The following is a 17,123-nucleotide window of genomic DNA, read 5'->3' on the forward strand; positions in this document are numbered from 1 at the left end:
ATATGGGTCCTCATTTTACCAACCTTGGAAGGATGGAAGGCTGAGTCACCCTTCGCAGGTCGGTAAAATGAGGACTCAGAACATTTTTAAATGTTCTGTTGTCTGAGTTTCATGTTTAATGAATAAAAGAAATAATAATAATAACAACAGTAGGAATAATTTCTGATACATATAATAATAATGTATTCATGATGATGATGATGATAATAATTTGGGATACATCATATATTGTACATTTTAAATGTATAGGTTGACTGAGTTTCATGTTTAATGAATAAAAGATAGAAGAAGAAGAAGAAGAAGAAGAAGAAGAAGAAGAAGAAGTAGTAGTAGTAGTAGTAGTAGTAGTAGTAGTAGTAGTAGTAGTAGTAGTAGTAGTAATATGGTTCATTGACATTGCAATACCTGGAGATGCACGAATTGAAGATAAACAGCAAGAGAAAATCACAAAGTACTGGGACTTACAAATTGAACTTGAGCAACTGTGGAAAAAGAAATCGAGTGTTGTCCCAATTGTAATTGGAGCCCTTGGAGCAATACCTAAAGGGCTACCTCCCTATTTGGAAATTTTAAATTTATCAGACTTGAACATTCTGATTCTACAAAAAACCACCTTACTTGGAACAGCTTATATCCTCCGACGTTACCTTAACAATTCCTAGGTCCTTGGTTAGGACTCAAGCTGTTGAGCTACCAACCAGCCCCAAAGGCTGTGAATCTCACCAAAGATTAACCACATAATAATAATAATACAGAAAATGAGATGGAAAACCAAAGCTTTGCATGGACAGCACTTGAAAAACATTGAAAGAAAATGTGATGACAACTTGACATGGACATGGCTTAAGATGGGAACTATCAAGAAAGAAACAGAAGGTTTAATACTGGCTGCTCAAGAACAAGCACGACAAACTAATGCCATGAAAGTGAAGATACAAAAATCCACTGACAACCCAAACTGCCGACTTTGCAATAACAAAGTTGAAACTGTTTCACATTTAATATGTGAATGCAGCAAAATCGCACAAACCGATTACAAAGCTAGACATGACCGAGTTGCTAAATTAATCCACTGGTCATTATGTAAAAAAAATGATTTACTTGTAAATCAGAGAGTCATGGGAACATAAAGTGAAAAAAGTTATTGAAAATAAGAAAGTGAAGATCTTGTGGGACTTTCGAATACAAACGGATCGTCATTTGGAGCACAACACACCAGATATCACAGTTGTAGAGGGCCGAAGTGTACAATTTATTGATATCGCTGTTCCTGGAGATGCCAGAGTCGAAGAAAAAGAACTAGAAAAAATCATGAAATATCACGACCTGGCCATCGAAACTACACGGCTAGGGATGAAACATGTAACAGTGATACCCATTGTCATCAGGGCACTTGGCACCATGTCCAAGAATTTTACAAGATACATCCACAAATTACAGCTTCCTGCAATAACAGCAGCGGAACTGCAAAAAACTGTGTTACTCAGAACATCTTATATTTTAAAACGGTCCTTGGTTGATACCTAGGACTCTGGCAGTAAACCGTAACAACTATTAGCACCAGTCAATGGTATTTGTGATGCATTTTTGAATGTTCAGTTGACTTCCATGTTTAATGAATAAAGTATATAATAATAATAATAGTAGTAGTAGTAGTAGTAGTAGTAGTAGTAGTAGTAATATCAGGGTTGTAGAGGGCTGAAGTGTGCAATTTATTGACATTGCGGTACCAGGAGATGCCAGAGTCAAAGAAAAAGAACTGGGAAAAAATCACGAAATACCGCCACTTGGCCATCGAAACTAACCGATTATGGATCAAACATGTAACAGTGATACCCCTTGTCATCAGGGCACTTGGTACCATGTCCAAGCATGTTATAAAATACATTAAGAAACTGCAGCTTCCTGCAATAACAACACCGGAACTTCAAAAACTGCGCTACTCGGAACATCTTATATTTTAAGAAGGTCCTTGGTTGATACCTAAGATGCTGACAGCAAACCGTATCAACCATTAGCACCAGTCACTGGTATTTGTGATGCATTTTTGAATGTTCAGTTGACTGAGTTCCATGTTTAATGAATAAAGTATATAATAACAATTGACAGCCAGCATGTCCAGGGATTACATTCCTGACCTATTAAGTAATATTAATTGGATTGGGCCATAGAGGCACATTTTGCAACCTAGCCCAGGGTGGTAAGATTCACTTGCAAACCACCCTTGGCATGAATTCACTTCCTGATGCTTCCGTTCAGCGAGGCAGGAGATGCGCTTAGGTAAACCTCAGCCAAACAATGCGTTCTTGAACCACTGGTTCTGAAAGTTTTTCCCTGGGGAGCCGGTCACAACAACAACAGCATTTACAAATCCAGGTGCTTCTAAAAGCATATGACCCCAAGTACCAGCAGCCCTTCTGCTATATGTCACTTTTTTCAGCACTCTTGTAACTTGTATCAGTCACTGAATGAACTATTGCTAAGTCAAGGACTACCTGTGTATCTACAAAGATCAGAATCGTGCAAGCCATGACACTGTGGAGGTGAAGGCTGGGCTTTTGAAGAAGCAGGAAAGGAAGATGATTGAAGTCATTGAACTTTGGTTTTGGAGAAGACTTAGAATAACTCTATTGTCACCTTGCTGACAGGAGTAAAGGCATGGGTGGACGGTGAATGGCCCCTCCCATAGGGAATAAAGAGGAGTGGAGTTTGCAGGAGACAATTGGTTCACTTAATTAGTGTGAAGATTTGTTTGTGACTCTCAAGGACTCTTTGTCAAGTATTTCCTTGTATAGCGTTGCGTTTGGAAGCTATCAGCCTGGCAGCTCTCCAAGCCTGATGAGGTCTGTGGTTGTAAATTCACCTTTGAAAGACTGTTTCCCGGGACTTTGCTCAATATGAATGAGAGGAATTCCCATTAGCTTAATAAAAAAAGGGTTTTGTTGGGAAAAGGAGTCTGCTTCGTGATTCGGTGAAACCTAGGTTGGAACAATTTCTCACTTTCACATCAATTCAATGTGCAACCCCTTTCTACAAAGGGGACTTTGCCATACCTAAGATGCCAGCTCCAAATTGCTTCTTCCTCGTCCCTTATTCTTGACCATCGCTCGCTGAGGAAATGTTCCGGAGAACTTGAGGTCTTCACCCTAACTCAACTGTGGATACGGTAAAGGTAAAGGTTCCCCTGGCACATATGTGCTACTCGTTCCCAGCTCTAGGGGGCAGTGCCCATCTCCGTTTCAAAGCCAAAGAGCCAGCGCTGTCTGAAGACTTCTCCGTGGTCATGTGGCCAGCATGACTAAACACCGATGGTGCACAGAACACTGTTACCATCCCACCACAGTTGGTTCCTATTTTTCTACTTGCATTTTCAACGTGCTTTCGAACTGCTAGGTTGGCAGAAGCTGGGACAAGTCACGGGAGCTCACTCTGTTACGTGGCGCTAGGGATTTGAACCGCCGACCTTGCTGACCGACAAGCTCAGCGTCTCAGCCACTGAGCCACCGCGTCCCACAACTTTGAAACTTTAATAGAATTTGTATGCCGCCCACTCCCTAGGGACTCTAGGCGGCTCACAACAAATAAAAGCATTTAAAAACATTTAAAATTACAGAATTAAAAACAACACAACATCCATTTCATCAAATGGGGCTGGAATAGTCAACAGCCCCAAGCCTGCCGGAACAGCCAGGTCTTGGTTGCTTTACGGAAGGCCGGGAAAGTGGTGAGGGTCTGGATCTCAGCAGGTAGTTTGTTCCACAAGGCCGGTGCAGCTACAGAGAAGGCCCTCCCTCGGAGAGCCGCCAGCCGGTATTGTCCGGTCGATGGCACCCGGAGGACACACAACCTGTGTGATCTTATTGGTCGTTGGGAGGTAAATGGCAGGTGGCGGTCTCTCAGGTAGCCAGGTCCAATACCATGTAGGGCTTTAAAAGTAACGACTAGCACCTTGAAACGGGTCCGGAGACCAATAGGAAGCCAGTGCAGCTCGCGGAGGATAGGTGTAACATTATCGCTCGCGCGGCTGCATTCTGGACCAGCTGTAGTCTTTGGACACTCTTCAGGGGCAGCCCCATGTAGAGCGTGTTACAGTAATCCAGTCTTGAGGTGACGAGGGCATGGGTGACCATTCGAAGTGCCTCCCGGTCCAGATAGGGCCGCAACTGGTGCACCAGGCAAATCTGGGCAAAGGCCCCCCTGGTCACAGCTGACAAATGGTGTTCTAACGTCAGCTGTGGGTCCAGGAGGACACCCAGATTGCGAGCCCTCTCCGAGGGGTGAATAATTTCACCCCCCAGGCTAAGAGGTGGAATGTCAGGACCATCCTTGGGAGGCAGCATCAATAGCCACTCGGTCTTGTCTGGATTGAGTGCAAGCTTGTTCACTCCCATCCAGACCCTGACAGCCTCCAGGCACTGGCACATCACTTCAACCGCTTCACTGAGTTGGCACAGGGCGGACAGATACAGTTGTGTATCGTCCGCATATTGATGATATTTAATTCCGTGCCGGCGTATGATCTCACACAGCGGCTTCATGTAGATATTAAACAGGAGGGGGGACAGGACCGAACCCTGCGGCACCCCATATTTGAGGGGCCTAGGGGTCGATCTCTGTCCCCCAACCAACACCGACTGCGACCTGTCCGAGAGGTAGGAGGAGAACCACCGTAGGACGGTGCCTCCCACTCCCACCTCCTGTAACCATCGCAGAAGGATACCATGGTCGATGGTATCGAAGGCCACTGAGAGGTCAAGAAGCACTAGGATAGAGGAATGACCTCTCTCCCAACTGTGGATAGGATTGGTTTTTCCTGATGGATACTTGTGTTGGTTCCGAAGCTCAATAGCTCTTCTCCTCCCTTCCTTGGCTGTTGCTTTACTGTTTCAAACCACACTTTGATTTGTTGTTCTTCGTCGCCCTGTCCCCTGAAGACTGCAGTAATGGGATTAGTGCCAGGAGATTTGCCTGGCGGTGTGGGCGGGCTGGAGACTTAGTACAAAGACACCTGCACACCTGGACCGAAACAGAAGGGCCCTGTAGCTGTGGTTTAGTTGCAAAAGGTAAGAATTTGGGATAAATTGGGGGAGTAAGACAGGGAAGTCCTTTTGACCTATGAAAGGAATGGGGTCGCTGGGGTTTTTCAGTTGCTTTGCTTGTTGCTCGCAGATTAAGGGCAGATTAAGTCCCTGTTCTTTAACTCCCTATAAAAATGATAATGTGGAGTATTGTTAACGCAAACTGTATCCTATGCTTCTCTCTTCTCTTTGAATTGATTTTCAAACCACCCAGTCTGGAAATGGAACAGGGTACATACAGTAAGTCTCAAAAGAATGAAGAGTTTGGGGAGAAAGACAGTTTTCACTTCTTTCTCTTTTTTTTAAGTGAGACTATTAATCTTGAGTGTTCATTTTGTTTGCGTTCTAAATGAATGCGGATTGTGGATTGAAGATAATAATATATTGCAGAATTTGTCTCTCCATCAATTAGGGAAAGGGAGTTTGTGACCTGAGAGATGCTGTTGGGACTACAGTTCCCATCGCCCCTGATATCATGGGGGGTTGGGGGTGTCATAAGAGCTTGAGTCCAATATCTTCTCAGGGGGGGGGGAACACATTTTTATTTGGAGTTGCTTCTAACTGATTTATTGCAAAAATGTAATGTCTGCTCCGGGGACTTTGATTATATATTTATTTAGTGTATGGGGTATCATAGACGGACTAGCAGCGATATATTAACATTTCAACGAGGTTAAAATAAAAATGTTTTAAAAATCTGGGTTCAAACATCAACGTCTAGGCCATCTAACCAGTGAAGCACAGTGTCGTTTATATAGGTAGTCCTCGACTTACGACTGCAGTGAAGCCCAAAATTTCTTGTTGCTAAGTGAAATATTTGTTAAGTGAGTTTTGCCCCATTGTTCGACCTTTCTTGCCACCGTTGTGAAGTGAATCGCTGCAGTTGTTAAGTTAGTCACATGGTTGTTAAGTGAATCCAGCTTCCCCATGGACTTTACTTGTCAGAAGGTCGCAAAAGTGGATCCAAGCATCTGAAGTTTGAGCTGGTGGGGTTGCTGCCACCGGTTGTAAGTGTAGAAAACGGCCATAAGTCCCTTTTTTCAGTGCTGTTGTAAGTTTGAACGGTCATTAAATGAATCATTGAAAGTCAAGGACCACCTGTGTTAAAAAAAATCAGATACTGGACTCGTTTCTGCCTTCAGCTTACAATCAGTCAACGGTCGTAAGTGTGAAAAAAAGATTTCAGTGCTGTTATAATTTTGAATGGTCATTAAATGAACTGTTGCGAATCGTGGACTATCTGTGTTTGATTTAGGTCCATCTTTTCTCATTAGACCAGGGGATGCGGTGGCTCAGTGGCTAAGATGCTGAGCTTGTCGATCAGAAAGGTCGGCAGTTCGGCGGTTTGAATCCCTAGCACTGCGTAACAGACTGAGCTCCCGTTCCTTGTCCCACCTTCTGCCAACCTAGCAGTTCGAAAGCACGTAAAAACTACAAGTAGAAAAATAGGAACCACTTTTGGTGGGAAGGGAACAGCGTTCTGCGTGCCTTTGGCATTGAGTCATGCTGGCCACATGACCACGGAGACGTCTTGGGACAGCACTGTCTCTTCGGCTTTGAAACAGATGACCACCGCCCCTAGAGTTGGGAGTGACTAGCACAGATGTACGAGGGGAACCTTTACCTTTTCCCGTTAGCTCCTTCCTACTTTTTCTTTTGGGAGAAAGGTGTGGAGCAGAAGCTGTCTTCTGAGAAGCTGCATTAAAATCATTAATGAATATTTAAAGGATGTATTTATTTCTGCATGTAAACTGATTTTTCAGGGCTCCTTGCTCTCTTCCTTGTGCACATCTAGATGCTTTTAGGAGGCACTTTTCACCTTCTCCTGGGTGAAGCTCTGGGAGCTGAGATGCCTAATCTTGCGTCCTTGGGTGGGGGGTTGGACTAGATAACCTACAAGGGTCCCTTCCACTTCTTTTTATCTGTATTTCTTCCTCTTCTCTCTCTATCTTTGGAAATTCTTTCCCCTTACAACCCAAATTGTACCCTCCCCAGCTGGAAATTGCTGGTCCTCCCTTGCTGCTTTTTATCCCAGTTTTCTGCCATCCATCCCGTTCTGTCTTTTGGCTGTTTTAAATTATTAAAAAACGCCCCAATCGGTTGTTTTGTTTTGTAACAAGGGCCCAAGAAGGGAAGCATGCAAGACCTTACCTGAGAGAATCATCCCCTCGCCTGCCCTGTGGGCCAAACACCATCTTCTACGTTTGGACCAGAAATTCTAGCGACCTAATGCGAGGGACGCTTGTATGTTTGCTTTTCGTTGAGAAAGGGATTCAATCCGCTACGAACCGCTGCAAATTCTTCAGTAGATGCAGAAGGTCCTTTGACAAGCTCTGGGAACTGAGATGCCTAATCTTGCATTCTTTATGTGACCTATGTTATTATTTTGTTTTTATTCTTTTAATACAAAAATACAATAGCAGAGTTAGAAGGGAACTTGGAGGTCTTCTAGTCCAACCCCCTGCCTAGGCAGGAAAATCTACACTACTTCAGACAAATGGTTATCCAATATCTTCTTAAAAACTTCCAGTGTTGGAGCTTTCACAAAGGCAAATTGTCTCACAGATTAATTTTTCTAGCTGTCAGGAAATTTCTCCTCAGTTCTAAGTTGCTTCTCTCCTTGATTAGTTTCCATCCATTGTTTCTTGTTCTACCCTTAGGTGCCTTGGAGAATAATTGGACTCCCTCTTCTTTGGGGCAGCCCCTGAGATATTGGAAGACTGCTATCATGTCTCCCCTAGTCCTTCTTTTCATTAAACTAGACATACCCAGTTCCTGCAACCGTTCTTCATATGTTTTAGTCTCCAGTCCCCCAATCCTCTTTGTTGCTCTTCTCTGCACTCTTTCTAGAGTCTCCACATCTTTTTTACATCGTAGCGACCAAAATTGAATGCAGTATTCCAAGTTTGGCCTTACTAAGGATTTATAAAATGGTATTAAGACTTCACGTGATCTTGATTCTATCCCTCTGTTTATGTAGCCTAGAACTGTGTTGGCTTTTTGGCAACTGCTGCACACGGCTGGCTCATATTTAAATGGTTGTCCACTAGGACTCCAAGATCCCTCTCACAGTTACTACTATTGAGCAAGGTACCACCTATATTGTACCTGTACATTTCGTTTTTCTTGCCTAAATGTAGAACCTTACTCTTTTCACCATTGAATTTCATTTTATTAGATAGTACCCAATGTTCTAGTTTGTCAAGAGCCTTCTGGATCTTAAGCCTGTCTTCTGGAGTGTTGGCTATTCCTGCCAACTTGTTGTCATCTGCAAATTTGATGAGTTCCCCATTTATTCTCTCATCCAAATCATTGATGGAGATGTTGAAGAGTACTGGGTCTAAAACAGAGCCTTGGGGTACTCCACAGCATACTTCCCTCCCTGTAGATGCAGTTCCATTGAGGACTACACATTGAGTGCGGTTGATCAGCCAGTTACGAATCCATCTGGTGGTGATGCTGTCCAACCCACATTCTTCTACTTTATCTAGCAGCAGGTTATGGTCTACCTTCTCAAATGCCTCACGGAAGTCCAAGTAAACTATATCGACAACATTCCTCTGGTCCACTAATTTTGTCACTTTGTCAAAGAATGCAATAAGATTAGTCTGGCATGATCTGTTTTTGACAAACCCATGTTGGCTTTTGGCGATTACTTTGTTTACTTCTAGTAAACAAAGTTCGCGAATTAGTTTGCTAATTCGTTGCTTGATTATCTTTTCCAGAATCTTTCCTGGTATTGAGGTCAGACTGGTAGGTCTATAGTTTCCTGGATCTATTTTTCTTCCTTTTTTGAAGATGGGAACCACATCAGCTCTTTTCCAGTCCTCTGGCAGCTCCCCAGTGCTCCAGGATCTCTGAAAGATATAGTTCAGTGGTTCTGAGATCTCATCTGCCACTTCCTTCAGAACCCTGGGGTGTAATCCGTCCGGTCCTGGTGAATTGAAGTCGTCTATGGTAGACAGGTGCTCACTTACTATTTTCTTCCCTATTTCAATTTGTGTTCCTAATCTGATTTTTGTGGTGCTGTTTTCTTTTATTCTATTCTATTATTTTTTATTTTTTATTTTATTTTATTCTTTTGTTTTTAAGTTTTTAAGAAGAGACTAGACAGTCACATCTGAAATAGTAGAGGTTCTCCTGCTGGACTAGAAGGCCTCCAAGGTCCCTTCCAGTTGCTAGTCTAATCTACTCTAGTCGTTTAGTTTAGTTTAGTTTAGTTTTATTAATTCTTTTCTTTTATTATATTTTTATTATATTATTTTATTTTATTTTTCTTCATTATTTTTTATTTATTATTTTATTTTATTCTTCTATTTGTATTCTTTTCTTTTATTTGTATTCTTTTCTTTTATTATATTTTTATTATTTTATTTTATTTATAATTTTCTTTTATTCTTTTATTTATTATTTATTGTTTTCTTTAATTTATTCTTTTCTTTTATTCATTATTTTATTTTATTTTTTATTTGCTTCTTTTATTCTTTTCTTTATTTTTCTTTATTCTTTCATATTTTCTTTATTCTTCTCTTTTATTATATATTTTGTTTTATTTTATAATTTGCATGACACTCATCTCGGAGCAATTTCTTACAATGGTCTTTTCCTGAGCAGACACCCTCCAAGCAAACTGTCAAGCAGTACAAATTGCCTTCTACTTAATCATTCGCTTAGCAATGATTCAAAATGTAATAATGGAATGGAAGTAATAATGGAAAAAACTAACTATAAATTGTCTGTATGGAGATTCTCCGGCATCCAGGACATGGTTGTCCCCAAAGGTGCTTTTTTTCCCCCAAGAGGCAACTTGGACTTTCTGGTTTTTATTTGAAGACGTTTCGCTTTTCATCCAAGAAGCTTCTTTAGCTTCTTCTGTTCTGTTCCATTCCGTTCCTACTCTACTCTACTCTACTCTACTCTACTCTACTCTACTCTACTCTACTCTACTCTACTCTACTCTACTCTTCATTCCAATATCTATTCTATTCCATTCCAATATCTATTCTATTCCATTCCATTCTATTCTATAGAATGTATCTTGTCTTTTTATATACACTGAAAGCATCTGCACCAAAGACAAATTCCTTGTGTGTCCAATCACACTTGGCCAATTAAGAATTCTATTCTTTTCTATTCTATTCTACTCTACTCTACTCTACTCTACTCTACTCCTCTACTCTACTCTACTCTACTCTACTCTACTCTACTCTACTCTACTCTACTCTACTGCCTTCCTGGAAAACACAGGCATATCTCTTGTGCTGCCTTTGCAATATCTCTGCTGCAGTTACCCTGGTAACAATCTGCACACATCCATGCTCTGCTCTTGGGACCCCAAACATGTTGTAACCTGTCATTAGCCAGTGTTAGGAAGTGGAAAACATTCCCCATAGGAGGATCTTTCTCATTAGATCAGAGAAAGCTTGAAAACAACTTCTAAGGAGGACTCTGCAAAAGGGCTAGAACCAGGGGTGACATGATAGCAGCCTTCCAATATTTGAGGAGCTGCCACAGAGAGGAAGGGGCAAGCTATTTTCCAAAGTACCTTTGAAAGCCAAGCAAGGAATAATGGATGGAAACTGAACAAGGAGAGATTCAACCTGGAAATAAGGAGAAATTCTCTCCTTATTCTGATAGAGAGAACAATCAACCAGTGGAACAGGAGTTGCCTTCAGAAGTTGTGGGAGCTTCATCCCTGGAGGCTTTCAAGAAGAGCCTGGGCTGCCATCTGTCAGAAATGGTGTAGGGTCTCCTGTTTGGGCAGGAGGTTGGTCTAGATGACCTACAAGATCCCTTCCAACTCTGTTAATCTGGATTTAAACTGGGTTACCCAAACTCTGTTGCTTTCCCATTTCATGCTTAGGACAATTCAGGATTTAGGGAAGTGCTTGGTGTCAACATGCAGAAGGCCCCATTTTATTATTATTATATTTAATTTATTTTATTTTGATATAAGCAATCCATTTTCCATTAAATAGCATGTCTTCTGGGTACAAATATTTTGTGCCAACAATTAAAATTTACAATCATATTCATTGTTTAATCTATTAATCCAATACCTTAAATGCCTGCTACTATAACATATCCTCATCATGATTTATTTAACTTTATTAATTATATTAACTATTAATACATTTTCTATATTTTACACAACTTCTTTTACTATTAATTCTTATGTCTATTCTCTAACCACCGGTAAAATGATTCCCAAATTGTATTATAATCCATTTGCTCTTTCTCATTGATGGCCAGTATCAATCTGCTACTGCCCATTCTAATATTTTCCTAATCACATTCTCTTCACTTTTCCAATGTTGTGCAAATACAATCCTAGCTACTGTTATAAAATAATAATAATAATAATAATAATAATAATAATAATAATAATAATAATAATTTGTCAGGCGAGAGTACACCAACAGAGTTAGGAAAATTTTGAAATCTAAATTGAATGGTGGAAATACAATCAAGGCCATAAATACCTGGGCAATACCAGTTATAAGATACACAGCTGGTATAGTTAACTGGACACAAGCTGATTTGGACATTTTGGACCGAAAAACCAAGAAACTAATGACAATGCACTACAGTTTACATCCACGTGGTGATACTGATAGACTACACCTGCCCCGAAAATCAAGTGGCAGAGGATTATTACAAGTGAAGCAAACAGTTGAAGAAGAAAAACATGCACTGGCTGATTATTTAAAAGAAAGTCAAGAACATCTATTAATTGAAGTAAAGAACAAAAATCTACTGAAGGCCCAACAGACGAAACAAGAATACAGAAAACATGTGATAAAATCAAGAATGGAGAGTTGGCAGAACAAAGCACTGCATGGCCAATTTCTGGAAAAAATAAAAGATAAAGTGTACAGTGAACAAACTTGGTTATGGTTAACAACAGGTACATTAAAGAAAGAAACAGAGTCACTAATCCTGGCTGCGCAAGAACAAGCTATCCACACAAATGCCATTAAGGCCAAAATCGAAAAATCCTCTGATGATGCGAAATGCAGACTTTGCAAAGAAGCTGATGAAACTGTTGATCACATACTCAGCTGCTGTAAAAAAATCGCGCAGACTGATTATAAATTGCGGCACAATTCAGTAGCACAAATGATCCATTGGAATTTGTGCAAAAATTATAATATTAAAACAGCAACAAACTGGTGGGAACATCAGCCTGAAAAAGTCACTGAATATCAGATGGTCAAGATCTTGTGGGATTTCCGTATACAAACGGACAAAATATTGGCGCATAATACACCAGACATCACACTGGTTGAGAAAAATAAGGTCACAATCATAGACATCGCAATACCAGGTGATAGTAGGGTCGCCGAGAAGGAACATGAAAAAATCGCAAAATACCAGGACTTAAAAATCGAAATTCAACAACTATGGCACAAACCAGCAGTGGTAATTCCAGTGGTAATTGGCACACTGGGTGCTATTCCAAAAGCACTGGAATTACATTTAAAACAGTTAAAAATTGACAAAATCACCATCAGTCAAATGCAAAAAGCCGCACTGCTTGGATCTGCACGCATATTACGAAAATACGTTACGACGTCCTAGGCCCCTGGGTGGGGCCCGACTAGTAACCAATGCCAAATCCGGCGAAACAACTGGCCGCTGTGATACAATTGTATAATCATCATCATCATCATCATCATCATCATCACCATCAAATATATTTTTCTTTACTATTGGACTAAATACATATGTGGCTGGAAAAGTCAATAATATATTGACTTAAAACCTGAAATATTTTTCTTGGGGGGGTTTACCAGAATACTATACTAAAGACAAAGGCCCCAATTCATGGACAGGGCTGAAAAAGCCATATAGATGAATGGTTAATTCAAGTGCAGGCCAGTATTCTCCAGATTTCATTGCCTTCTGACATGACACTTTCTGTATTTAAGAAGCCAACTCAGTTTTTCCCTAAGATCTGTTTCTATCTAGTCACTATCCTATTCCTACAGCAATAATAGCAAGAACCCTGGAAAATCAAGTATTACTACTGTTTTATATTGCACTGAAGCAGGGGTTGGCAAACTTAAACACTCAGCCATTTGGACCTGTTTCCCACAGAAAAGAAAACACTAGGAGCCACAAAGGTCCTAACCGGAAGCCCCCTGTTCAATTCTGGAGCTGACCGGAAGTTCAATTTCCCCCACCATTGAGACTCCTCCTGTCAGCCACAGTTTGCTGACCCCTGCACTGAGGCACGTGGTGGCTCAGTGGCTAAGACACTGAGCTTGTCAATCAGAAGGTCGGCAGTTCGGCGGTTTGAATCCCTAGTGCCGCGTAACGCAATGAGCTCCAGTTACTTATCCCAGCTTCTGCCAATCCAGAAGTTCGAAAACATGTAAAAATGCAAGTAGAAAAATAGGAACCACCTTTGGTGGGAAGGTAACAGCGTTCTGTGCACCTTCGGTATTGAGTCATGTCGGCCACATGACTATGGAGACGTCTTCGGACAGCGCTGGCTCTACGGCTTTGAAACGGAGATGAGCACCGCCCCCTAGAGTCAGGAACGACTAGCATATATGTGCGAGAGGAACCTTTACCTTATATTACACTGGTGAGACCATACTTGGAATATTACACCCAGTTCTGATCACCACAATATAAAAAAGATGTGGAGACTCCGGAAAGAGTGGAGAGAAGAGCAGCAAGAGGAATTAGAGGATTGGCGGCTGAAACATACGAAAAAATTGGTTATGTCTAGTCTAGTGAAAAGGGGGACTAGGGGAGACATGATAGTAGTGATACAATATTGAGGGGTTCCTACAAAGTTGAGTGGGTTGGACTATTTTTCAAAGCACCCAAAGGCAAGATGAGAAACAATGGATGGAGACTGACCAAAGACAGAAGTGACCTAGAACTAAGGAGAAATATCTTAATAGTGAAAAGAATTAACCAGTGGAATAGAAGTTGCCTTCAGAAGCTGTGGGTGCTCCATCATTGGAGGTTTTCAAAAGCTGGACAACCAGTTGTGTGGAAAACAAATGGGGTCTCTTGCTTGAGCAGGGGGTTGGACTAGATGACCTCCAGGGTCCCTTCCAGCTTTATTATTCTGGGTGCTATGTGTCCCTAGAAAGAGCGTAGAGAAGAGCAACAAATATTATTAAGGGGACTGGAGGTTAAAGCATGTGATGAATGGTTGCAGGAACTGGGTATGTCTAATTATGTGCTAGTCATTCCTTACTCTAGGGGGCGGTGCTCATCCCCATTTCAAAGCCAAAGAGCCAGCGCTGTCTGAAGACGTCTCCGTGGTCGTGTGGCTGGCATGAATAAATGCCGAAGGTGCACGGAGCACTGTTACCATCCCACCCTATTTTTCTACTTGCATTTTTTTATGTGCTTTCAAACTGCTAGGTTAGCAGAAGCTGGGACAAGTAACTGGAGCTCACTCTGTTACGTGGCACTAGAGATTCGAACCGCCGAACTGCTGACCTTCTGATCGACAAGCTCAGTGTCTTAGCCACTGAGCCACTGCGTCCCTTATATACCCTTATGGGTATGACTAGTCTAACAAAAAGAAGGACTGGAGGTGACATGATAGCCGTCTTCCAATATTTGAGCAGCTGCCACAGAGAAGATGGAGTCAAGCTATTCTCCAAAGCACTTGAGGGCTGGATAAGAAGTTACAGATGACAAAATCATTATAGAGATCTCCAATCTAGAGTCTGGATGCATATGTCCATCAGAAAAGAATCGCAATCAAAATAGACAAATTGAAAAAGCTGCAGGATAGGTGGCAGCCCAGGTTAAATAGGAAAGCCTTAGCACAGGGTTGGTCCCAGGAAGCCAGCCAGAGTTTGTTCCCTGAGATGGGATGGAAAATGTGGAATGGAACAGAACAGAGAACAGAATGGAATGGAATAGAAAATATGAAACAGGACAGGACAGAAAATGAATGGAACGGAATGGAACTGAACTGAATAGAAAACTAAAGAAAGAAGAGAAGAATGAAGAATAAAATAGGATTGGATAGGATAGGAAAGGAAATAGAAGTAATAGAAATAGAAATAATAGAAGAAATAGAAATAAATGGAAATAGAAATAATAAATAGAAAATAGAAATATAAATAATAGAAATGAAGGGAAGGGAATGGGATCTTGGAGGTCTTCTAGTCCAACCCCCTGCTCAAGCAGGAGACCTTTATTTGTTTGTCAAACATGTACAGGATAGCAGGTATAAATGTAAACATGGACATGAACAAAGGAAATGAATACAGGTACATGGGGACAGTAGGAGAGGGACGGTAGGCACGCTGGTGCGCTTATGCACGCCCCCTTTTACGGACCTCTTGGGAATGGGGTGAGGTTCACGGACAGGTTAAGGTTGAAGCTATGGGGGAGATTGAGGATGTAACAAGGGAGTCAGGTAGAGCATTCCAGGCGTTGACCACTCTGTTGCTGAAGTTGTGTTTTCTGCAATCGAATTTGGAGCGGTTCACCTTGAGTTTGCATCGATATATTGGACTTAACTCCTCCCATCAGCTTTTTAGCAGCCGTGAAATTGTGTAGAGCTCAGCAGGCGCAACTTTTGTGAAACCGGACGAGCTGTGAGGTTTTGCCAGGCAAGTTCCTCAAGGCCATTCAAGGCATCCAAAGGCCCCGAGTGACGCCAGGCTGAGCTCTGGGGAGGCATTTCAGCAGGCAGATCCACGCAAGTGAGGAGGCAGGGCTGGTCCCTGGGGGCCTCATTTAACAGGAAAAGGAGGTGAGGCTTCCATGAATTGTGGGGGGGGGGGAGGAGAGAAAGCAGTGAGGGGGATCAGCTCCCAGAGGAACGCAGTTGTCTCATTCCTCCTCCTGCTTGGTGAAATTTGCAGAGCTGGATTAGCCAGCCCAAAGGTTGAAGCAAAAATGGGGATGTGATTAACACAAAGGTGGGTATTCCTCCCTTGTTTGAAATTGCTGCTGCTTTTTTTGTTGGCATAAACAGGTAAATAAATAAATGCTGGCCGAAAACCAAAACGGAGCATCTTGCCGACTTAAAAGGATGCAGTGAAAATAAACCCCGGTGTAGTTTTTGGTGGGAAACACAGGAAGGTCCCAAAGAATGATTACTTCTCTCCAATGTTTTTATTTATGTATATACTGGTAGACCTTACTTTACAATAGATACAGAGCAACAGATTAACAGAATTGGAAGGGATCTTGGAGGTCATCTAGTCCAACCCTACACCATTTCTGACAGATGGCAGTCCAGTCTCTTCTTGAAAGCCTCCAGGGATGAAGTTCCCACAACTTCCAAAGGCAACTTCTGTTCCTTTGATTGATTGATCTCACTGTCAGAAAATTCCTCCTTATTTCCAATTTGAATCTCCCCTTGGTCAGTTTCCATCCACTATTCCTTTTCTGGCCTTTGGGTGCTTTGGAAGATAGATAAATTGATGAACGGTTGAGCAAATTAGCTTATTCAAGAAAAGGGTTTGGGGGGTTGCATGACAACTATCTTCCAGTCCTTAAGAAAAGAGAACGGACTTATGTTCCAAAGCACCAGAGGGCAGGACAAAAAGCAATGGGTGGAAGCTCATTAAAGTGAGACACAATTGAGAAATTTCCTTAACAGATTCACAGGGTCGGAAGGGACCTTGTAGGTCATCTAGTCCAACCCCCCTGCCCCAAGCAGGAGACCCTACACCATTCCTAACAAATGACCGTCCAGTCTCTTCTTGAAAGCCTCTGGGGATGAAGCTCCCACAACTTCTATAGGCCAAGCAAACAGTTCATTTAGTGACCAAAGTTACAACGGCACTAATAAAATGACTTACGACCATTTTTCACATGTGCAGAAGCAACCCCAATGTCAGATGATCAAAAACTCAGACGGTTGACAACGGTAGCAAGAAAGGTTGTAAAATGGAACAAGGTTGACTTAACAAATGTCTAACATAGCCTCGTAAATTTTGGGCTCAATTGTGGTCCTTAGCTGAGGACTATTTATATAGACAGAAACCTGAGAGCTGGAAGGCAAGTAGTTTTAGGTAACGGTAAAGGTTCCCCTGGCACATATGTACT

Source organism: Thamnophis elegans, chromosome 13 (assembly GCF_009769535.1).
Source record: "Thamnophis elegans isolate rThaEle1 chromosome 13, rThaEle1.pri, whole genome shotgun sequence".
Lineage (NCBI taxonomy): Eukaryota > Metazoa > Chordata > Lepidosauria > Squamata > Colubridae > Thamnophis > Thamnophis elegans.